This window comes from Peromyscus californicus, unplaced genomic scaffold (assembly GCF_007827085.1).
Source record: "Peromyscus californicus insignis strain IS unplaced genomic scaffold, ASM782708v3 Scaffold_10__1_contigs__length_136768540, whole genome shotgun sequence".
NCBI lineage: Eukaryota > Metazoa > Chordata > Mammalia > Rodentia > Cricetidae > Peromyscus > Peromyscus californicus.
This window is the reverse complement of record NW_026294391.1, coordinates 74,326,141-74,350,272: the sequence shown is the minus strand read 5'-3', so window position 1 is coordinate 74,350,272 and position 24,132 is coordinate 74,326,141. Positions and strand designations below refer to the sequence as shown.

Genomic DNA, 24,132 nt, shown 5'->3' with positions numbered 1-24,132 from the left:
AAAGTTTCTTTTCATTTTCGTCTGCCCCTACCTGCTACCCCATGTCTAGGGACTGAAGTCAGAGTAGAGCTCATTTTATACCAACAGTTTAATAATGAGCTACATGTCTGCAACTGTAAAATAAAGTATCAATCAAACAAAAACAAGTAGGACAAAATATAACTGAGGCTTCTGGATTTTCCATTTAATCAAAAGTTGTGAATTTGTATTTTAAATAAAGCATGACCTTTGAAGGTGTGCTTGCCGAGCAAAAGTTTGCAGCTTTGTTCATTTCGTCTATTAAAAGCCTAATGTGTTAGACATTTTTAGCAAGGGGAAAAACACCTTTAAAATAAGGAAAATATTTAATTTTCTGTAAATAAGCAAAACATAAGATCTATACATTGAAAGAACAATAATTTTTACTGTACATTAAAACTTTACACCAACATATTAAGGGTGTCTTAAGTAACAGAGGCAAGTGATTAAAGTTGTGATGAATGATGGTAATGGTAAAGTACAAGTCTGTAAATAAGACACTTGAAAGGCTAAAAGGTCAACTACAAGTTCAAGATTAACCTTGTCTACATAGTGAGCTACAGACTGGTCTGAAATAGACAGGGAGACCCTATATCAACAAACAAAAAGGAAAGAAAAGGAACCAAAACAAAGAAACAAACAAAAACTTTTTAAAAAAAGTTGGCTTGGGATGTGTACAAAACTGTCTCTTGCAATATAAAATGAAATTTGGGAAATGTATCTATCATTCAAGATCAAAAATACTCTAAATACATTATAATATCTTATACAGTTTATATTTTATTCAGAGGGGTGTTAAACATTTTTAAGTATTTCTTTAAAAACACCCATTCTATGCTATCTAATAAACTTTACTATTCAAATCTGTACCTATAATTACTATAACACTTAGCAACATTTCAGGCTATATTATCATTCTATATTCAATTGTTTTAATTTATACAATGTATATATTATAGTAAGTGAGGTGACACTATGATACCCTGAAAAGCAAAATTATCAGAGAGAACTCCATTTTATTGCAAACTGTCATTACAATATTTTTTTTAACTTTTGGTATGTCACTTCAAAAGTAATGAATCCTTCTTGAAAATCATAGACCTTAAGAAAGTGTAATACCTCCTTACATTTAAACAGTATTTTTATTTTTATTAAGTTATTTTAAAACACCACATGATGTATTCAATGACAAAAATCTCCCATAGATGACTGAACTAAAAACAATAAATAATTAAATAAATTAGAGATTTGGAGGTATTATATGATGCCTAGAAACATTCCATTTACTGAAGTAGTTTATATTTTCTCCATTCAGAGCCAACAACTAATGAGAGGAGAAAAAGTAAAACCTTGCCTGCTTGAAAATATTTTTATTCATGATTTAACTCAGAACATTGCTAATTCTGTTAAACCCTGATATCTCATCACAATTTAGAAGATTTTCTTCTGTAGGAAAATATTAGACCTACCCTACATTCTTTATGTATTAAATACCTCTTATTTTTCTTTCCTTCTTTTAGAAGAATTACATCACTAAATAATTTAAGAATAAATTATCTCCAACCTATAATACAATCTGCATGGCAAAGCAAACATCTCCACAAATTTTAGCTTCATCTTAAAGCCACATAGTGGACTAAAGAAGATATTTGACAGCCTAGAAAACCCTGTTTCTTCGTTTGGAGGAAATAGGAAAAAAGTGGGGCTGGATATTAATATTAATTACTAATATACTGGCCCTTGAAGTGTAAAGAACATGCTCACAACTAAATATTAATAACAGTGCTGCCTAAATGAATTGTACTTTTAAAGAAACTTTACAATAGGGGTAGGCACTTAATAGCACTTAGAATATACACCATTATTTATACTTCTAAATGTACTAATTATCTCATGAGATTCATTAAAGAAACTAAACAAGGCTTGCTTCTCTGTCAACAAAAGTTATTTTTGTAATACCTTCTAATAATCTAGTTCTTTCAAGGGAAAACATAGCATGATTTCCCAGTGGGTGAAATTATTCACCCTACATGGTTAACTATTGGCACTGAAAATCTATACAACGGAAATTCTTAAATATGTTTAAACTAAAATAAATGTGAAACCTCCCAATATTCAGGGTTACAAGCATTGCCAAACCACAGCTATAGAATACACACACATACACACACAAACACACTGTCATTTTGTTTGCTTTGTTTTGTTTTAAACACATGGTGTACTTATCCATACCTGTAATATATTTTCGTTTTTTTTTTTTCTCCCAAGTACTGTTTGCCAGACCTACTCTCTCAAATGAATGTATCTTTAAAAAGATCAAAAACACTAAGGAGCTGATTTCTGAACCCATTTTAAACTAGAACATTTTTCCTCATTCAGTTTGATTCATCTTTGTTTTCTAGTTTATCATGTAGAGTTCACAATTACATACTTATGTTAGCACGTATTTTAAATTTCTAAGGCTAGGGATCTTACCTTAATTATCTCAATTACTCCTAATAAAACTCAAGGTTCTGGGCAGAGTGACTCATACCTGGAATCCAGACCCATGGGGGCTCAAGGCAAGAAGTTTACCTGTAGTTCAAAGTCAGCCTGGGTTATATAGTGAGTCCCAAGCAGTCCTGGGCTATAGATTGAGATGCTGTCTCAAAACAAAAAAAATGAATAAGTAAACAAATCAATTAACTATCTTCAGGATTTCTAATATAAATTCAAAACTCTCAAAGCATTAAGAAGAATGTAATTTTTTCTTTGATATGTATGGCTACTTATTTTTTCCTGGACATAAAGAGTATTGCATAAGCTGAAAGAATTAATATTATTCCCTGTCTCTGGCACTTAAAAGGTATGGTGTTTTAAAAAAAATAGGTCTGTGTTACTTTTCTCAAAATACAGAGTATTTTAAACACTTTTGTCACAAAATTATTGTGAGAGATTCAGACGAGATAAAATTTGGAATACTATAAAATCAAGGAAAACTTATTTTAAAATGATAACATAATCATTCATACAGTTTAAGCCAGCTGTCAGCACAGTAATTTCTTGTTACTAAGAGATGCTATTTCAAGTACAGTAGTACTCCTTTTTCCCATGGCTTTGGTATCTGTGGATTCAGTTACTCATGGGCAATCAAAGTCCAAAACATTAATATATTTCAGAAAAAAAATTGTAACTTTTATTGCAGTACCATTGTAATTGTTCTGCAGTTACACATTGCTAGTGATCTCTTACAGTGTCAAATATATAAATCAAATTTTATTTGCAAAAAAAAGATATATGGTATTTATGCTGTTCTAAGCTCCCTGGCAGACACATGGAAACAGTTTATGTTTAGCATTATTAAGTAATGTTAAGAGTAATGAAATCCAAGGCAATTTTGGCAGACACCCAAGTTCATTTAGCACTTGCAAAAAACATTTTAATCCAATTGGCCCTGTAGTTCATAGAGATCTTCAAGTCGCTACCAAACAAGTTCTGCTGTTGTTATTACAGTATCTGAGCTCCAGAAAGACAAATGGTCTCACAGGGAAGGTGGTGACTTGTGGTGTCACAAAGGAAGACAACATCATCTTTGAAGTGATAATTTTTTCAATCATTTTCTTAAACCCTGCCAGAACACACTGTGCTTCTCCCAAAACACAGCTTAAACATTTATATTTGACTTATTTTAGTAGGTGGAATGACTGCTGTTGCTTCACTTTAACGCTGCTACTGTACCAAGATAAGGTGCACATAAAGAAATGGACTGCAAACTTTTCTTTTATAGATTGATTAGGAATGAAGGTTTAACTCAGGAGCTATAGGGGTATTCTTTAAAACAGAAGCCCAACTGTGACAAAACAAACGTTTGTCTAATTTATCACTTGTTCACAGCTTTTAGGATTTTCTTTTTTCTTTCTTTTTTTTTTTGGTGAATAGCAAGAAAATGCATATAAACCCTTTCGCTGTCTCTTTTCGTGTTCCATTGACTTCAAAGTGTCAGATACTGATATTAAAAAGTAAAGAAAGAAAAATTTTAAGTTAGAGGTGTGAAAATTCAATTGGCTGCTCTGAAATATGAATGACTGTGTAAAACATTTATTTAAAATATTTTATCCTGATAGAAAAAAAATGGGTAAAGGTACTTACTGTGAAGCCCGATGACCAGAGTTCACACCCAAGACTGAAATAGTAGGAGAGAATGGATTTCTGAAAGTTGTCTTCTTCTGATTTTCATACACATTACACGATGTGCGCACACACACACAGACATACATGCACACACCAAGTATTAAAAATCAAAAAGTATTTCAAGGAGCTCTACCCTGCTAAAAATAATTACAGCTTTCAGATTCCTTTGGAATTTTTTAAAATATTGGCAAACTATTAACAATGTGTGTTCCATGCTTTTCAGTTTCCAAGCTATATAAATGCATGCATGTGGAGCTGGTGAAAAGTTAAGCATAAGATAAACAAGCAACTGGTTTTCATTCTGATGACATCTTCAACTAAATTACTTAGACCAAAGATTAAGATCAACTTCATCAAAATGCAAATAATCATACATTTCTTTGATTTTTAAATGTGTGATCCTTTGCAAAATAACTCAAATTGCTTATTTTTGAAATTATATTATTTTTGGTTAACTTCACCTTTGTCATGTTTATGTGATGATAAATTGGTTCCTTTCTTCTCTGTGTAGGCTGAGGTGTGGCAGGATCAACATGCTCACAGTGTTCTTCAGAAATGCAAAATTCCAGGTCTTAACCAGAAGATACTGAATCAAAATTTACATTTTAACAAGATTTCTAGATAATTGCTCTGAACATTAAAGTTTGAGAAGTACAGAAATAAAATATACCTTCCAAGAAACTGGAGTTTAAAATAACAAGTCATTAGCAGTGATCTTGATTGATTACAAATTGTTCTTAAAGTACTTTAATGCTGTTACAGCTACAGCTACCCATTTATAGCTATACATTTTGTGGAGCATTAGCCTCACATTCCAAATTTGTTTACTCTTGCACACAATTGTGAGACATTTACAAAGGTGTGTGATGTTAAAGGGCTTTATAATCTGTCCCCTATGTAATTATGCTTCACATTCCTTCACTTCATAAAATGGACAGTGTATAGTTTAACTATTATGTCTAGTGAGTGTTAGGTCTACTGTATCTAGTGACTAAGAAAAAATTGCAGACAAGGACAGCTCCAAAACTGGTCCTAATTGAAAGCAAAGGAGGAAAAAAACAGTTAAACTGAGAGTAGTATTTTCTAATCTAAAGAGAAAAACAATGGCGATGCAGTATCCTTAAAGATTTTTATATTGCTTGTTTCTATAGTGCTACTAAGTGTGTGTGTGTGTGTGTGTGTGTGTGTGTGTGTGTGTGTGTTTATTACCTTTTCCTAAGCGTCTCTTTAAATGTAATGTAATCTTATGTTTGGAAAGATTTTTAATTTAGTAAACTACAGTCATACAAAACTTAAGGTATTCTAAACATGTTATATTCGAAGTGAGAAATAGAGAATCCAACACATGTAGTTTCAAAAGGATTGCATATTTCACACTAGATTGAAATCCAAGCCCTATCACCTAACACTCTGGTTTGTCTTTCTTCTCCATTTGAATTCCTATTTCCTCTCCCTTTCTCCTCATTCTCCAAGGAAAATACAGCTGCACAAGGTTATTCATGGATGAAAAGGCAAACTTTGCTTTGAAATATTTAGCCTGCCTACTTTTTTGCCTGACAGATACTCTCTAACATTCAGCATACACTTTGGCATACTGAATGATAAAATTTTAGAAAAGTTCACTCAAAATCTCTCCAAAGTTATGTTCAAAACTTCATAGAAATGTACATTTATAACTGTATAGTAAATATGCACTTATAAAAATACAATTCTTACAGGGACATTTATTTCAACTTTCTGTAATAAGTAATTTTCCTGTCATTTTAAATTTAAATATTTATATATTTTAATGTGCTGATATTTTACTCATTTGGCCTCGATATCAAGACATCATTTAGTGTATTTTAATACATTATATATATATATATATATACATATACATATACACAATGCAAGACCAATTAATGTTCTCAATTTAAAAGAAAGTGGAACACATGTCTGAGTCAGAATAGGAAATTGCCTACCTTAATAAAGCCAGATATTAACTTCTGATAAGATAGCAAACCTATAATTGCATTTGAGCAAAGGTAATTAAAAACTTATACACAATAGTGTTTTGGAATTCTATACCCACAGGGAAGTAGGAAACACATGTGCATAATGAATGTTCTACACATTTCTCATTATTAATCTTTCTATTTCATGTCTTCTGAAGGGTTAATTACAATAACATATATAAATGTGATCATCTTTATGTATGTAGTTTCAGCTCTAACCAAATTATTTGATAAACTGTGGTAAAAAAAAATTGTCATGTTTTATCCATAGCCTAATATGCTTGATTATTTTTTTTAAGAATTTCTAATAAATACTTCTCAGAATCTAAAAGAGAGAGAGAGAGAGAGAGAGAGAGAGAGAGAGAGAGAGAGAGAGAGAGAGAGAGAGAGAGAATTGGATTCATCAGTCTATCACGCAATACCTTATATGAACACCTAGAGAACTCATTCCACATCCATATGCTGAAGGTTTTGGATTCAGTGTTTCTGGTCTTTACCATTTCCAGTCTCTGAAACATGTACTAGACTTGGTGTTCTATAATGGAAAGAGTGACTTTCAATGAATGTGTGTTTAATTCAATTTAATTTGACTATTCATTACTTTTTTTGTTGCTGATGTTAATTGCTCCTGACCTGCCATGTAAACTCCTCAAAGCCATTAATTTCTTAAATCTAAGGGCCATGATCCATTGCAATCCTGTCCATCTCCTGCATGCAATGCATTACAATGCTAAATAAGTCACAACACTTTCGTTATCAATGGTTAAAGAGTCAATGCAGTGAAGGTAGTAATGCTTACAGAGCCAAAGAACAAGGACGAATGTTGTCTATGTTGTCTTTTGGGAACCATCACAAGACTTTTTTTTTTTTTTTTTTTTTTTTTGCAAAGATTCTTAAAGTAATTTACAGCTTCTTCATTTTCCATTTGAGGAAACTAGTTCAGGGAACTGAAGTTATTTGCTCAAGGCTACCCTGTACACACTAATAAATTATAAAATACCTGATGTTCACATAATTTAAGTAAATATCCCACTCTCACTTACCATATAGAAATCCAGAGGAAAATGTAATTCTGAAGACAAAACAATAGATTTGAATACTTGAAGTTTAGTGTCTTTTGTTGGATATGATACAAACCTACAAACAACTAATTAACACTCGTGTGGCTTCAAAATGACATGTCTAAATCAAAACACTACTTAAAAATCATTGACAACTTCCCCCTAAAATAAATCACGTGGAAACATACAGGTGTCTTACAAGCATTGTGAATTAATATGTAGCACTAAACGTTTGCTACATCAAGTAAACTCAAACTTAATGGAGTGGTATTACAAAGGGTCGGGATTTCAATTCTTCCTATAAATAAATTGAAGGGAATGTCTAAGTGTCTGGAATGTATACTATTAACATGCCAATAATCCTACTATTTTATGACATACTTTCACAAGATCAATACACAAAGGCACTAACTGGAATGGAAATAAAAAGCAAGCAGCCAAGTGACAAATTTGTTTTAATACACATGAAGGTACACACCTTTGAGATTTTTCGTTTTTAATCTAAGGCTTTTATTGGTTTATTTGTTTGCTTTTTGCTTTTTACATTCAGAACATGAATGAAATAAACTCAGGGAAATAGGAGAAACAAGGGAGAAAGCCGGGAAAAGTCCTGGCTTGATGACTGAATAACAGAAATCCCTTTACCTTTGAGTGACAAGATAGTTCTAACTAATTTCACCTGTCTGACCTTCTGACAGCAAAAATGGGAATAATCATGCCTTCCTTTTTCTCTTCTGTTTATGTGATATGACAATGGGTAATTACTTTAGAATAACTAAATATTCAGAATACGTACATATTGAAGGTGTTAGAAAAGAGAATGAATCAAATTTGTGGCAGAAAGCAATACTTGACTTTAATTTTATATGAGGTTAACAAATGAACTGCAAAATCAGTTTGAATTTCAGTTTGCATTATGGTATCAAAGAGTTAAAAAAGAAATGAGCTTTCCTTTTATAATTAAAATTAATTTTACTATTGTCAATCTAAAGGATATGTTAGATTATAAAAACAATTTAAATTGAATAAGGAAAATTCTTATTCCAAGGATATCTCTTCTTATTTTTGATTTGCTTTTTTATTATATGATTGTCAACATTTTAGATGAGTGAATTAAGTAAAGATACCATTCTTTCTATTTGTGCTGGAAGGAACAACTATCGTCATTGTCATTTTCAGTTAAAAAAAATTATACTGATCAATATTTATACCATTAGAAATAATAAAAATAGCCCTTTAAATTCTTGAATAGTTGAATACCCTTCAGAGTGTAAAAGATAATAGAAACATTTATGATTTTGGCAACTCACTTTTAATTCTAATCTGTAATGAAAAAGGCCCAGCTTTTTATTTTTATTTGGCTGTTTATAAAAATTCAATCTTTATGTGCATGCAACTGAAACTCCAAAGACACTTTCAAACTAAACTAGTTTTCCTGTATTGATAAGACTGTGCTTTATCATTAATAATGCATGGGTTATAAATCTTGAAGAAAAATGTCATATAAGTCAGTGACATTTTCCTTTCTCAAACCATGTTTTTGAGATTTTTTTTATAATTAACTTCAGCCAAATAATCATATCATTTTGAAGTATGATCAGTTTAAATATTATAAGCCAGTCTAAATATCAGGGAATCTTACCTATTTTTCTTCATTCTGGATACTAAATGATCAATAAAGTCTTCAAACAACAGAACTCTGCTCAGACGATGACATGTAATGTGGAATGTAATAATATATAGTTAATAAGTATAAATAAATGTACTTATTATATATTTTATTTTAGCCAAGGTAAAATTCACATGTCTTTTCTGAAAAAAAAAATGTTTGTATGGCAAATTATTTTTTTCCCTACTAATTCCCAACAACATTAAGCCAAACTTATACAATGTAGAGCAATATGCAAATTACTTCCTTTTATTTCCATATATCAAGAAACTTTATAAGAACTGTGTTTTATTTCATTTTTGTTTCTCTTTTTTATACAAAAGGATTCCTTTATCTCTGGGCATGGTAACTGCTTATGTTGATAGAAGCAAAAATTGGTAAAGCCTTTAAAATCTTGTCTGAGATCCTGAAGATGATGGTACCCTCTTCAAATATTTAAACTTATGCTGTTACAACAATTTCACTAAGGAAAAGGAGCAGGAAATTTAAAAAAAAAATTACTAAAATGAATAAAATGAAAGGCCCACGCAAGAAAACGAAAAGGCTACACCAGAAAGGATACAACATAAAGCAACAGTGTGAAGAATGTGTAGTGAACAATTCAGAAAAGTTGGAGTACTCCCTAATTCACACCATAATGCAGTCAAAAGAAAATAGGTATTTGCAGACATAATAAAAATACAATAAATTGGAGGAATTCCACTAAAAATCCTGTTTGAAATTACAGCAGCAAAAGACACAGAGACAAAATTAAACCTTCTTAGTGAAGAAAATTTAACAAATTTGTAAATATTTAATTATTAATTTATGTAAAGTTCCTTTTAGGTTACTGAAAAGGCTAAGGTAATGGGCAGCAGGATAGGAGAGAATTTAGGGTGTTAATTAATACAGAGATAAAGCAGTGAGAGAAAACATGAAAAGGAAAACAAGATATAATTGCTTGCTAGTGTCTAAGGAGAAGGAACAAGATTTCAGAAAGTCTAAACAGTGCACTAGGGAGAAAACTGAAGTAGTTAGCTGAAGAAATGATGTAGGGTGCTGAGATGATCCAAGAATGTGTGTAAAAAATGCAGTAGGGTTGGGCAAAACTGTGCTTGAAAGTGTGTGAAGAAATGCTGATGTCTAAAACAAAAGGTATTTTCCTTTTGGTGGAAGATGAAGAATATACAAAATGGGAACTGGTGAGTGTGATGTGTCAAATGATATGCAGATAAAGAGACCTTCCCCAGCAGCATTTCCTTTTCAGTTCTACTGATTTACTTTAAACACTCCTCTTATGTCCTGTGCTCTGGTTATTGTAAAAGCTTCTCACCTTATTGGTCTCCATTTGCTATTGAAATGCATCAATTTATTTAAAGAAAATAAGCGGCATTTCATGAACCACCCACTGCAAGATATTTTGTTCTTTCTTTTATTGCTATTAGCATATTTTCCTGAAAAAAAAAAACCTCAAAAGTGGCCAGAATCTACAAATTACAGAATTACACATACTTGTTAACTCAACAGTAAACCATAAATCCCTTCCACCACCCTTTCCTTACTACTTTGCTCTATATAACCATCCATATCTACTTGGCTAACCACTGACTAGCAATGGCTAATTGCTTATAGTCAAAAAGATATGTTTCAAATGAACCTTTAACCTCCTAGCAAAAAAAAATCCATTCCTTCCTCCATTATGCACAATTAGAATATTCATCACATTGTATCCTACATTTATGAGAGTCTCCTAAACTCAATTAGTCCCAGGCCAAATTTTTCATAATCTCTTTTGGATTCTAAGAATGTGACACTTTATCTGGCACAATAGTTGACTAATTTATGTTTGTGAATTTCTCAAAGAGTAAATAAATGGATGACACCTCCTTTCAAATATGTACACCAAAATTATTGGAGGGAATTAGCTTTCAGGTCTTCATCCCCTGAATAATTTCCTTTCCCACTAATAGAAAAACGTGGCAGCCATACATATTTCCTCGGTGTAGTTCAAAGCCAGTGGTTTCTATAAAGTCTCCTTGTCTGTGTGTCTTCCTGTGCTCCCCAAGAATCTTATAAATATTGTCCAAAGACGGTTGTGGAGTGCTTGCATGGAGAAAATGGACAACGCTCTGCTTTTAAAATCCCTTACTATATATCTTCTTGCCAGCAACACTCAAGAAGCTTACGATCAGGAATTTCTATCTTTCCTAAAGTTTTGAGTACCAGGAAAAGGGATAATATGAGACCTGCAATCCTCTCAGCCAGGCCTTCCAGCTTCAGAAAACTAACATTAAGTACATCCATCAGAACAACACTTGGGTGATAAAGGGATGGTGGGTCTTTAGCAAATGATTGAGCTCTAGAAAACACACTTGGTTTAAAGCTTGATATGAGTTCCCTTCTTCCTGCCTTTAAAATGCACAGCAACTCTTAAGTTTGAGGAAGCAATGCATCATGTAAAGGACGCTTTGCATCAAAGGAAGGAAGAAAAGGAGGAGGGAGAGAAACCCCACATTTACAAAAGAGAAGAATTCGCTATTGCACAGTTCCCCTCTGCCTCCAAAAGAAAACAGCAGACAAGCAGTTTGCTGTGATCCCCTGGAATCTAATTTCTGCAGGAATGTGACAGCTGTAGGCTTCAGTTAGTGTCCACAAGCCCAGCCTGTGTCCCCTCCCTCTTGCCCTGTACGACCTTCTCCAACTGCTCCCTAGGACCCTTCTCTTGGAGCTAAAGAATACATTGTTCACAGTCATTGGGAAAAGGGATTCGCTTTGCTTTCAGGAAAGTGGGGTGTTGTTCCTCAAAAGGACTGGAGCAAGCTATAAAAGGAAGCTACAGCGGGCTTCTGTCTAGTAAAAAATCCTATTCAGGAATCTTCCCAATTTGGCGCGTTGGTCCACAGAAGTGACTCCACAGCCTTAGAATAAAAAGCACGGCGGCTTCTTGCCTGCTGCTACAGAGCCAGAAACATTTCAGTGTTCAACTTCCTATTTCCAGCCTAGTATTTTCGGCCACCGGACTCCGCACCAGAGCATTCACCTTCGTCCCCTCCCCCACCGCCCCATCTCCTCATCTCCTGGAGAAAAGGAGCCCCCCCCCCCGCCCGCCCTACACACACACACACACACACACACACACACACACACACACACACACACGAACTCGCCGCTTCCTTAGGTTGCAGGCAGAGAAAGACACCAGGGGAGGGAGATAAAGATATTCCTACATCCTTACTAATCACCCAACGTGGTTGGAGGGGCGGGAGCGCAGAGATTCAGAGATTTCAAACCTAGTACCTTGCCCTCTACCTTGCCACTGGACCATTAAATTCAGAAATTCGGTGTGAATAAAAAAGGTAAGAGGCTGAATCTGGAAAGAACAGAGAGCAGCTGGAAGGAGGGAGGGGAACCCCCACACACACCAGGATCTGAAGCCCTCTTTCAAAAAGCGCAGCCGGCAAGGCGGCACCTTGACACGCCTTAGGGGATCCGGGTGCCTCTAGGAGGTGCGGCGGTGGGGGTCGGCTGCGCGGGAAGGGAGCTAAGGGACTCAGGGCGGCTGATCAGGGGGAGCGCGCCCCGCAGTTTGGCCTGCTGGAGCCCCCAACCGGCACTCTCCGCTTGCACTCCTCTTGGCCAGCGGAGCCTCGCCGCGGCGGCTGACATCATTGCCAGAAAAGGAGGGGCTGCCGGGACGAGGAGGACCCCTGCACGAACTGCGTTCCTGCGGCTTGCTGGAGGAGGCGCTTGCTAGCCGCTTGGCAAACTCAGAGCCCTGGCGGCGGCACCCGAACTCGAGCTGGGCGCGGCAGTTCTTAATTTAGCATCAAGAGAAAGGTAGACTTAGACCTTGGCTTGTCCATCTCCTGGTTCTTTCTCAAAACCGCCTGCACACTGTGCGCTCTGCCTCCAATAAACCAAAGACAAGAAAGGTGAAACATGGACACATACTATCAGTTACTTTCACTGGCTTTCAAATACCTCCTCCCCCAGTACAAACACACTGGCAAAGACAGTCCTGAGGCTATCTCTCGCCCAGACCGTGAGAATTTGTTTCAAACAAGATTAAAAGTGCATGTGTTCCAAAGTTGCAGCGGTGCCAGCAAGTGCACCCTTCCCCCATTCCCTTTCTTTCAGTCCTGAGTCACACTTGTTTTACTTTTTCTTTCTTTCTTTTCCTTCTCTCTCTCTCTCTCTCTCTCTCTCTCTCTCTCTCTCTCTCTCTCTCTCTCTCTCTCTCTCTCTCTCTCTCTCTCTCTCTCTCTCTTCCTTTCTTTTCTTCTCCTTTTCTCTAACTAGAGGACAAGGAAGGCAGTCTCTTTAAGTCACCTAGCACCTTCATCTTTTGTGCTCAGTGTTTTGAATTCCCAGCCCGCTCCTCAGGTTGTTTCCTGTTTGCAGTGGTAGGACCATGCACAGGGCTCCTCTGTCCCCATCACTCTCTCATCTTTCAGCCCCCTTTGCACATGGCCTAGATTCTCAACCACTTTTTTTCTACACTAGGTCCATTGTACAGAAACAGCCCCTAGGCCGGTATAAATCTGCCTTTGGAAAGTTTCCTCATAATGGGGGAAAGAACAGCATTACGTTTTTGTTTTTATTGTGTGTTGCTGCTGTCCTTTAATTTTCTTTCTTTTTTTTTTCTTTTGTCCTAGCCCCACTTCCCTCCCGGATTTACTTTGTGGGTGGGTGCCGCAGTGGCGCAATGTTGGTCTTCCAGCCCCCTGAGACAATATTTTGGAAGGGCACCCTGCTCACAGAGGCGAGTGCCTACCTGCAGGCATGCGCTCACATACTCCAGGAGAGCATCCCAGTGCCCTGAACCCTAAGCCGCAAAGGCGGCTAACCTAGTGGAGCCCTGAATAAATCACAGGCAGCAAAGGGGCCATCTTCACTAAGCCCCAAAAAGTCTTTCCTTAAGGGAGACATGGAAACGGATCCTGCTGTGCACTCTGGGACATTGACACCTCAGGGACAAGTCGCTTTGTGACTCTGCTCATAGGGAGGTAGTGTCCCCAACCTGAGGTAGACAGTCGCTGCGCTTTTCCAAAGTCTCTAAAGCAATGTGGTCACCTTTTAAAGTCACCTTTTCCAATGACGCTCTTAGCAAGAGGCATTTTCGCAAAAGGGGGCCGTTTTGTACACGCTCTTGGAAGATCGTTCCTTTGTGGAGGGAACTGCTTTTTGCGTTTCTTTTGGAAAATGCCATGTATTTATGACATAGGTGGGCGTTCTTTTGGCTAAGGAATCCCAAGTCATTTCTCTAGAGAAAAAGGAACCCTTTTATGCTAGGCTTGACTTAGGAAGTCTTTTTATTTCCCCCAATGAGAAAAGAACACCGGTTTTCAGCTGCTGCTTTATAAGAAGTTGCGTTTATAAAAAGGGGGCAGAATTTCCCACATCTACCATTTCCACATCCACTAGGTCCCAGAGTAGGCAGAAAAGGATGAGCGCCAGGAAGACCAAACCAGGGGGACCCTGGGCGCCCTGCTGCGCGCATTCTTTTCCCACGCCCTGCGGCAAGGGTCTAGCCCCCAGGGGTTTGTGCTATCAAACTGGGACTCAAATTGGAGCCCCCAGAGAGAGGAGCGCATCTGGGCCTGCTTTCAGCGTCCACCGTGGATTTGCTCCTGGGGCATTGCCCCTCATCTGGAATCATTCCAGGGGACACCCCAGCTTCCAACAGTACACCCCCCTCCTCCAACAGTCTGGGGCGTCAACTCTGCATCCCCACACTTTCACGATCAGAGTTTCATTCATCTTCGCTGAAGCTGGCAAAATCAGTTAAAGTGAAAGACCTTTTTGCACAGCCAATCTCGAGGAAATTCATGCGCGGACACTTTTCTGACAAAAGTGAGAGTTTTAGCAAAGTAACCAAACCGAGAGGAGGCAGTGCCAAAAGATTTTCTGTGCGAGCTCACCTCCGGGGTTTGCTCTTTCTCTTACCTCTAGGGAACAGAACCCAGAAGGGAGGGCACCAGCAGCATCTCTAAAAGCGTGCTGTGGTCAACTGTCCAGATCCCATGCACAGGCAATCACCACGTCCTAAGTGCAGGACATGCCGGCCGTGTGTCCCCAGCCTCAGCGGCTCTGGCACCCGGACCCAATACTTACCTCCTGTTAAGACTCCTCTTGAGTAGAATGAAGAGGGGAACGAAAAAGGAGAAAAAAGGCTTCCGCCCGCTCCACGTAGACTGCGATTGCTGTAGCGGGATCTACCGCCACAGCTCGCAGTCCGCGGAGCAGCTGTTTGTCGTGGAGGCTGGTTGGGAGGCTAGTCGGGCCGCCCGGGCTAGCTGGGCTGCCGGTGTCGCCTGAGTAGCCTCTGCTGCTGCCACTCCGTGCACTCTGGTAGTCTGGCTTTCTGCTTTGCTGCGCGGGCCGCTGCTGGCTGCTCTGGCTCACAGCTCCTCCCGCCCTGACAGTTCGTCGACTGCAAGGAGCCACTGCCAAGCCAGCCCTTTTCAATGGCGAGGGGGAGGGACTAGACAGGAGGGGTGGAAGGGGGGCAGAAGGGGGGTGAGCGAGTGGAAGGCGGGGGAAGAGGAGTGAACTAGTGCCCTAGCCGCCTGCTGGGAGGGGATGGCGCAGCACCAACTGCTGGGTACCCCCCTTTTGTCCCCACTCCCAGCACCCCCGCATCCCACTCCAGCTCAGGAGGCGGCCTCTCCCAGCGGACGCTGAACCCCAGGAGCGGTGCGGGGGCGAGATTGAGGTAAGCTTGGGAAGTTACGCTTGTGGCCCAGAGAGGGAAGCGGAATGAGCACAGCCTACAGGCTCCTTTATGGGACAGGAGGTTTAGGGGACCGCACAGAGCAAAATAAGAAGGGCATGCGTTCCTGCCCGCGGGTGGTCCCTCTCTCCTTGCACTTTAAGTTTCACTCCTTTACATTATCTTACAGAAGTTTGATATTTTTTTTTCTTGGTTAGTATGCTTTTCTCTAGATTCCTCTGGCTCCCCTGAGTCCATCTGGAGAACCGGCACCCAGCAGCACCATTTTCTCATACAAAGGGTACTTAGGGCACACTAGTGGAAGTAGGGGCAAGAGCCAGGAGAAGCCGCAGTTTGAGCCAAGTGCCTGTTTCTGAATATGTCATATTCAACTGTGAACGGTCTCTAATAACTCAGCTGCCTAGGTCCACACTCACTCTCCATTGTGGGGTGGGGTGGAGTGGGGATAGAATGTCTGAGGAGAAAAATCGTCATTTGGCTATCCCAGAGAGCAACTAAGAGCATTAAGCAGGTCGGTCAGTGTCTGTTGCCCTGTAGTGGGTGAATCACACTGTGAACACCAGCACGTTTGAGAGGCAAGAAATGATACCAGGCGAGGAAGATCCCGGCCTGGAGCTGCAAGCCCAATGCTTGCCAATATGCTTGGCAGCCCAGTTGGTGAAGTCTGGCTGGCATGGGGTGTCAGATCTCCCAAGAGCACTAAAGCAACAAGGCACACTGTGTCTGGTATTGGCTCAGATATATAATGAGTATCAAGAAGCAATAGCTAATTCCTTACCTATAGAATGGGATCAAAACAAGTAATAACACCCAGACATCTCTGATTCTTATTTCAAGGAGAAAGTCCTTATATGAGAGAATGAGACAGGTGAATGGTCTATATTATTATGTATGAAAGTGTGCATTTTAGGAAATAATCTACTTTCTTTGATTAATGTGAAGAAAGCTTACATTTCTGGTTCTCTACTTTGGTTTTGAAAGGGAAAGCTCTTTTTGCTTTTTTTTTCTGAAGAAAAGGGGAGAAAAAGTACACTGCTTTCAGGCACTAAAAGCTTAGCATTCAGTTTTACTCTTGTATACTGAAGGGAAAATAGCATGAGAGATTGCATCTGCAAAGGAACAGAATATGAAAAAAGGAAATAGTCTGCTAGTTAGTATTAGTTGATTTTCTCAAAACAGCTTTGTTTTTCAAGAAAGTTCTCTTAAGGGCAAATCTTTATGAATCCACAAATCTTTATTGCTCCACTGTGAACTACTCTATTTTCCTAAACCTTTTCCAATTTCCAGTTGTAGTTTTTTTTTTATTTTTATCTTACAAGTTGCGACAAAAATTCCTCAAAAATCATTTTTCCTGTTGTATTTTTTCTCATACCCGAAGCCACTGCTAAGAGAAAGCCTTAGCATGCCAGTTGAGTGCACTATGCATGAAATGAAATAAAGCACAAGAAAGTATTTGTTTGTACAGGTCCAGGGAGACACTTTACCATTACATTTTATTCCTGTTGTACCTCTGACTTCATTATTCATAGTACCTAGCAAATATTTTTTTGAGCAAGGAAATGTGTAGGGGATGAAATCAGATGCTGTCAAATAGTTACTGTCCTTATTCTTGGATGTTGCACTGTTGGGTGACACTGTAATAGGGGATGGCAGTAACTCAATGAAAATAAAATCACTGATCCAGAAGAACGTGAAAAAGCTATGTCACGGGGATACTTTCAAAGCACAAATAATTCTCTATAACACCTATAGTAGAGATCAATCAATTTATTTCTTAAGATTTCCATCTCAATTTGGTGTAAAGGGAGAGAACTAGTCATTAACTGTTCTTAAAGCTATCATCATGACAGAATAATGTTGTTAATATTAATAAGTCTGTTTTATAATTCCTAAACTGATACTCATAAAACACAGGTAATTTTCACAGGACATTAAGCTAAACAGCTTAGTCTCTGACATTCTGTTCAGAGTGGATTATCCTTACATTTGGCCAAATAAATAATTTATAGTTAATATGTATTCTTCTGTAGTGCAAAGTGCACTATTTTATTTTATGTGGACAGTTCAAAAGAAAACCATCTCTGTGGAGTAGAAGCATTGCTTGTAGACCAAGGAGACCCTGTAAGTTGAACTAAGTAACCCAGAAAATCATCTGAGAAAAAAATGCAGTTTATTGATAAGACTGACAGAAATCCACATCTAAAAATAATGAAAGAAATTTCCCCATTTTCTCTTTGCCTGTATTCTGACTGATGGTGGCACCAGTGAGCAATGGAATAACCAGAAGCTAAGACACCTGGCAAAAAACAAACTGAATTCTAACTCTGAAAGAACTGATGAGGACCTTGCTATGCCTGCAGAGAGAAGGACTCTCCTTTTCTAAATGAATTGATGGACTTCCTGCATTATTAAATCGCCCTATTAATCATCAAAAACCACTCCATGAGGTAGATATTATTAGCTTCTCCTTTTTCTTTTCTTTTTTTGATTTTGTTTTAACATGAAAGGAAATAAGAACAGATAAAATGCCTAATATTTTATAGCTATAAAAATCTAGAGTTGGAAAACCCAACCTATACTGTTTGCAGTACTTTATGCTGTCCACTCACATATGTTTTCAGATTGTGTGCTTATAGGCTTTCATAATGTAAATTCTACAGGAAATCTTATAATTAACTAAGTCTTCAAAAGTAAAAAAGATACTGTGCCAATGTGTTTGTTGAAGGAAATGACAGAAAGCAACTGTGATATTTATTGCATTTCTTCACTGTTCCAATTAAAAGACTGAATTATGATTCTGCTATGCTTATGAAAGTGTAATTATGATAATCTATACCTTGCAAGTATGGAAATATGCTCACTATCTTAACTTTAGCCATCATAGTATTATATGGTTACATAAATGATCAAAGAGATTTCTTTTTTAAACTTCAGTGAGTATAGTTGTTTCTCAGACCTGGGAGAATTGAACACTGGGAAAGAATGTGTTAATTTTAAGAAGGATTGAACAGCCATGCTCTCCTAATAAAGGAATGACTATTGGTACTGCCTGTTAAAATATATGTCAATCACTCTGCGAAATCTGTTTTTTTTTATATGAGATTAGTGAGGACAAAGAATTTCTTTTATTTCAGTTTCCCTTACATTAAAATACTGCTTATTGAGTAATTTGCTTGGGATTTGCCCTCCTATGTTATCACTGTGCAGAGAAAAACACACTTGACCGAACATGTCGATCAATCATAGCAAACACATTGTGTCTCTTACATGATAACTGTTTTACACAAAATTTAAGCCATTTTGTGGTGTACTAAACAACTTGTACTGAACATTGTGCATAAATAATATAGTTAATAGATAATAATGGCTATTTGGAAAGTAGATAAGGCAGGATAAAATGTATTCTCCACATTTCTATACTTAATATTGATTCAGAAACAACTGCAAGTATTAGCAGACAATGATGCTCAATGGTTAAGAAAAGAACAGTAGTTTTAGACTAAACAGGGAGTCTCAGCTCTGCCACTTTCTAGCTGTATGGTTGCAAACAAATAAACCTCCAGGACAGTATTGTCCAGCAATATAGCCATTTTCCACATGTGAGTGCTGAGCCCATGAAATGTGATTCTCAATTTGAGATATTCTGGGAGCATAAAATCTGTAGCCAATTTTGAATATTCCTTGGAATGTGAACATTCACATACATATATGAAATATCTCATCATTGCATACCAATATCACTATACAATGTCCATATTCTGAGTAATTGTTTGAATGAAACTATCATTCATTCAAAGTAATTGCTTTTTTCATAATTGTAATGTGACTGCAGAAAAATTTAAAGCTATATATGTGGACTTTTAAAACATATTTAGTGGCAGAGTTGTCTTCTGAAAAGTTTCTGTTCATTCATTTAAATGTGAGGATAACATTACCCACCTAAACATACATATGCAATTTTTTAAAGATAATGTACCCAATATGCTCAACACTGCCTGACACTATGTTAAGGAGTTGTCATTTTCCAAAATACTGGTAATAAAGATACATACTAGCATTAGGATAAAGCTGTGGTATTCATGAATGATAAAGTATGTACAAATGTTCTGAAAAGTTTAGAAACTGTTTTTAATTACAGACATTCTTACTACTACAGCATTCGTATACACACACAAGTCAAAGTAAGTCTGAGAGCAGTACAAGTACACAGAAAGGCAAGTGAATTCCTGCTGAATTTAAATATGGAGAAATGGAAGAAATCTTGTTTGTACAGCCCCCTAAGGTGCTAGTAGTTTTAGCTGCAGAATTTTTTTCCCTTTCTGTACCTAGCTGAAAATCGTTCGCATAGCTTAACTGAAGACACTAGAGGGTGCTATTAGTGAAAGCTTAGAAAAATAGTCTTCTAACACCCATCCCCCTCTCCACCACTATAGATTATTAGAATTTGAAAGAGGCATACCTGTGAAATGAAACTCACAGTTCTCGATTCTCTCCTGGATATAACTTGTAAGCCTTAGCTTTCTTTTCTGGTTCTTTCTTTTCTTTTCTTCCTTCCTTCCTTCCTTCCCTCCTTTCTTTCCTTCTTTCTTTCTTTCTCTCCCCCTGACTCCCTCCTTTTCTCTGGGCACTACCACATTACTAAAACAATATTAGATGTTTGAAATAGTACTTGGGCAATTAAGTGGGAAACATTTGAATCGGTTCTTCATTCTACAAACAAAAAGCTGAAGGAGGAGGGGCAAGGAAAAATCCAATAATGGATTTCTTAAGGAAGAAAGATTTTTACAGCCATAACTGACTTCTTTAACAACCTTGCTAATGAAGTAGTGGTGAAATAACTGTGAGTGATCACGTCATCTAAGAGTCTCTTCCCTTCAGGTCTGAACAGTTTGACACTTGGAGTGGACAAAAGCTTCAGCCTAGTTTTTATCTCCTAAGCTCAGGGAATGGCAGCCTTGTGTGTATAGCTGAACTTTGCTGAAGCACAAGACTCTAATTATTGCCAGTAAGAATGAGTCCTAGTGGTTACTGTTTTCCACTAAAGAATGTATTTCTTGTATTGTACTCACACTTTTCTATACTGTATCAAATGAAACTTCAAAATCTGTGTGGTAATTGTTTGTGCTGTCAGTACATAAGCACAGGAAAATATTGTCTCTTTAAAGAGTCAAAAATTCAGAATATTATTTACAACTTCTATCTTTATTTCTTTAGGAAGGACATTAGATAAGTTATTCAGATGCTATGCCATGAGATAAAAAAAGAAAAATGCAAGGCACTTTGGCTGTTGAGTAAAACAGAATTCTATTTTTCTTATTTGTTTAATATTGAGGAAGGATTTTTTTTTTCATCTTACCACTATTCTGACCTAGCTATCTCCTTAGTAAGGTGGGTATCAGATAATGCTTTACATTTAGGAAACACACACACACACACACACACACACACACTAGAAAACAGTCACACATTGCCAAACCAGTATCCTGAGGCTGATGAAAAGACATCAAGATTCTTAGACTAATCCCAGACTATTCCAAGCCTTCTTTACTTCTTAAGCTTCTTTATTTCTATGATATGACTATGAGCTAAGCAGGTTTAACTTTTTTGTGGCTTGTGAAATTATTTCTATTTTCTAATGTAGGATAACAATTATAGTGTGTATTACTGAAAAATATAAAAAGTCAAAATACCTTTAAAAATAATTATGGCTGTGATTTAGTCAAAAAAGGTAATTAATGGATGGCTATTTTGAACTGTTTTTCACTGAGTAGTTCGGACACCACATTTTAAATGACTAGACAACACATGCAACACAAGAATGTTTTTTATTTCAAATTAAACAGTTTCTATTTCTTCACTAATAAAACTTAGCTGAATGTCAGTTTCTGTACTTGTTACACATACAAAAAAAAAAAAAAGAACCTAAATCTAAAACTAAACTTGTTCTTAACTGTGAAAATGAAGTTAGTCTTAACTATTCAGTTTCTATTTCTTTTCACAAAAGGCAAACAATGATGATTCAGTTTATTTTTTATGTAGAAAGATGTGTTGAATTTTTACTTTTTCTTGAGTAAAGCTAAAGAACAGTGAGTGAACCCACCTGTGCAATTAGACTTTGTATTAGCCCTCCAGTGGTTATCTTCTTTGACTGGCTAGATAGTAAAGGTTAAGGATTTGGAGCATAGACAATTACTTTTTTTTAGAGATAAATACATATCACAAAAGTGACTATAAAAATGAAACACTGTGTATATCCTTTACACTTTGAATATTAATACCAACTTATTACCATCTTTTCTAGTTCTGGGATGAGAGCCAACATTCATTCTGAAATTTACATCTTTTTGTAACTGTTTTTTTTTTCAATCTTTTTTTATTTAATATTTAGTTTTCCTGTGGTAAACTCAACAAATTTGAGCATTACTGTCCATACCATCTCTAGTTGTTTACTTTCTATTGTTACTTTTCTCATGGCTGTGACAAAAACAATTTTTTTAAAAAGGAGGATTTGTGTTGTTTGTTTGTCTGGTTGTTTGTTTTGGTTTGTTCTGTTTTCTCACAATTCGAAGGGGTAAATCACAGAATGGAAGTCAACAGGCAGATTGGAGCATCAGTGACAGGAAGCAGAGGTCAATGGATGCTGGGACTTCAGATTCACTTTTTTTCTCTCTATTTATTACAGAACTTCAGCCCATAGAAGGGTGATTTTAAGACGGGTTTTTCCACTTCAATTAACCCAACCTAGAACTTTCCTTGAACATGCCCAGAATTTGTTTCCATGTTGAATTTACATACTATCAAGTTGATATTTAAGATTAACTATCACCCTTATCTGCATCAGTAATGTGAGCATATGCTAATATCCAGTACTAAACCATGCTTTGATACTCAGAGCATGGATACACTGCCTGGCATCTACCTGCCCTTTCTCTGAAGCCCTGAATTCAGTGCTGGAACAAAAATACTCTACTTACCTCAGGATTATGATCTTGATAGGACACCTTTCTAAGCAGAGGGAGGGTACAAATAACTTCAATATTCTGTGATATTAGCTTCATATTTTCAGTTTTGCTTTCTTGGACAGTGTATTCTGTGTATGATCCTGATGTAGATCAGTATGCTGGTATGACTTCTGCCATTCATCATAGTGAGTAAAGTATGTTACTTAAAGATCTTAATTACACTTGAACACTGTAACTGAATTAATGCCCACACTTCTATCAATTATAATTCATTCTTCAAAAGATGAACATGAAGTTGTAACAATACTTGAAAAATTACTGATAATAAAAAAGCACAAATAAAATGACATGTAGTTAAAATTACAACGTTATAAAGTTATTAAGTGACATAGGGTTCCAAGCATTTTAAGCTTATTAATTATTAAAATCTTGACTTTCTTTACAGGGATGAGTTGGAAGACAGAACTGCGAGAACATGTTTTAACTGTGTTCTGACAAGCATGAATGGAGATCTGGAAATCTACATTTATTTAAAGAACATTTACAAGATAAGTTGTGTAGGAGCTGTAATGTATCTCTCAATCAGGTCCACTGATTAAAAAAATGTGAATACCTCTCCTTACTTATTAACCTCTAGAATTACATACTTTTGATTGAGTATTGAACATATTAATCCATATTTTTCCAACTAAGTTTATAAACTAATTCTTCATGAAGGAGTAAATGTTACTAAAATATTTATTAAGTTATATTTTATTTCTAACTTTGTATCATGCTAGTCTTTATTCAAATGTCTTTATACACAGCCAATTTAAAAAATAAGATAAATTAACAATTTCTTAGAAGTGTGGCACCTGCTATATTTTACAGAGCTATTTGGACCCAATGTTCAATGTAGACCAACACAATTGTCAAATAGAGTGTACATTTACTCTAACAAGAAGCAATAATTTCAGTTAAAAAAACTGTAGTTCAATAAAATTTTAATAAAATTAACTTGACTTAGATTTGTTTAATTTTTAATAAATTTAAAGAAAAAAATAGAAGGTAATATTTTGCCCCAAGTTTTATCTAAGATCTAGTAAATTGGACTCTGTCTCAAAGCAAGAAAATGGAACATAAAAAGTAGGCATACTCTGAGTCCTGAGGGAAGGAATACAGTAAGTATCCTTTAAACTTCTTTTATTTTCTTTCTCCTTCAGTTTTACTACCACAATTGTAACAACTTATCCTATGCTACTTTCAATTTGAACAAATGCTACAATGTAGGAAAATATTCTTCTGGAGACTGGTAGAAGAAGAAATAGAAGTGCTAGGCGAAAAAAGAAACCTCTCCTTTCAAATAAGTAGACTTTGGAAAGACAAAAATAGTGTTAGGTTTTTATCAAGGAGTGGAAAAATCCAAATTGGTGTCCAAACCCTATCCTTAAACTTCTACTAAACACCTTAATCCCTTTGGACCCAACTTCAGGTAGAGAAGTGGGCAATAAAAAAGAGGAACTAAGAAGGAAGAAGACACAAGGCTGTATATATGGTCGTCAAG

At 36.6% G+C, this 24,132-nt stretch overlaps 1 protein-coding gene and 1 long non-coding RNA gene across 4 annotated transcripts in view; one reads left to right on the top strand and one right to left on the bottom strand.

Annotated features, from left to right (window-relative positions):
• Nucleotides 1-15,304, bottom strand: part of Pcdh11x (protocadherin 11 X-linked) — a 609,896-nt gene extending 594,592 nt beyond the window's left edge. The window contains exon 1 of one of the 3 annotated variants that reach the window (XM_052735086.1): nucleotides 15,009-15,304. The gene's annotated coding sequence lies outside the window, so the exon portion shown is untranslated. The remainder of the gene's footprint in view (nucleotides 1-15,008) is intronic. The other 2 variants (XM_052735076.1, XM_052735067.1) reach the window with 2 other exon arrangements.
• Nucleotides 15,305-15,463: 159 nt separating this feature from the next.
• On the top strand, nucleotides 15,464-23,585 carry LOC128108510 (uncharacterized). The gene is made up of 3 exons (XR_008217492.1): nucleotides 15,464-15,609; nucleotides 17,893-18,074; nucleotides 23,035-23,585. It is a non-coding gene; the product is annotated as an uncharacterized LOC128108510 (long non-coding RNA).
• The last annotated feature ends 547 nt before the right edge of the window (nucleotides 23,586-24,132 follow it).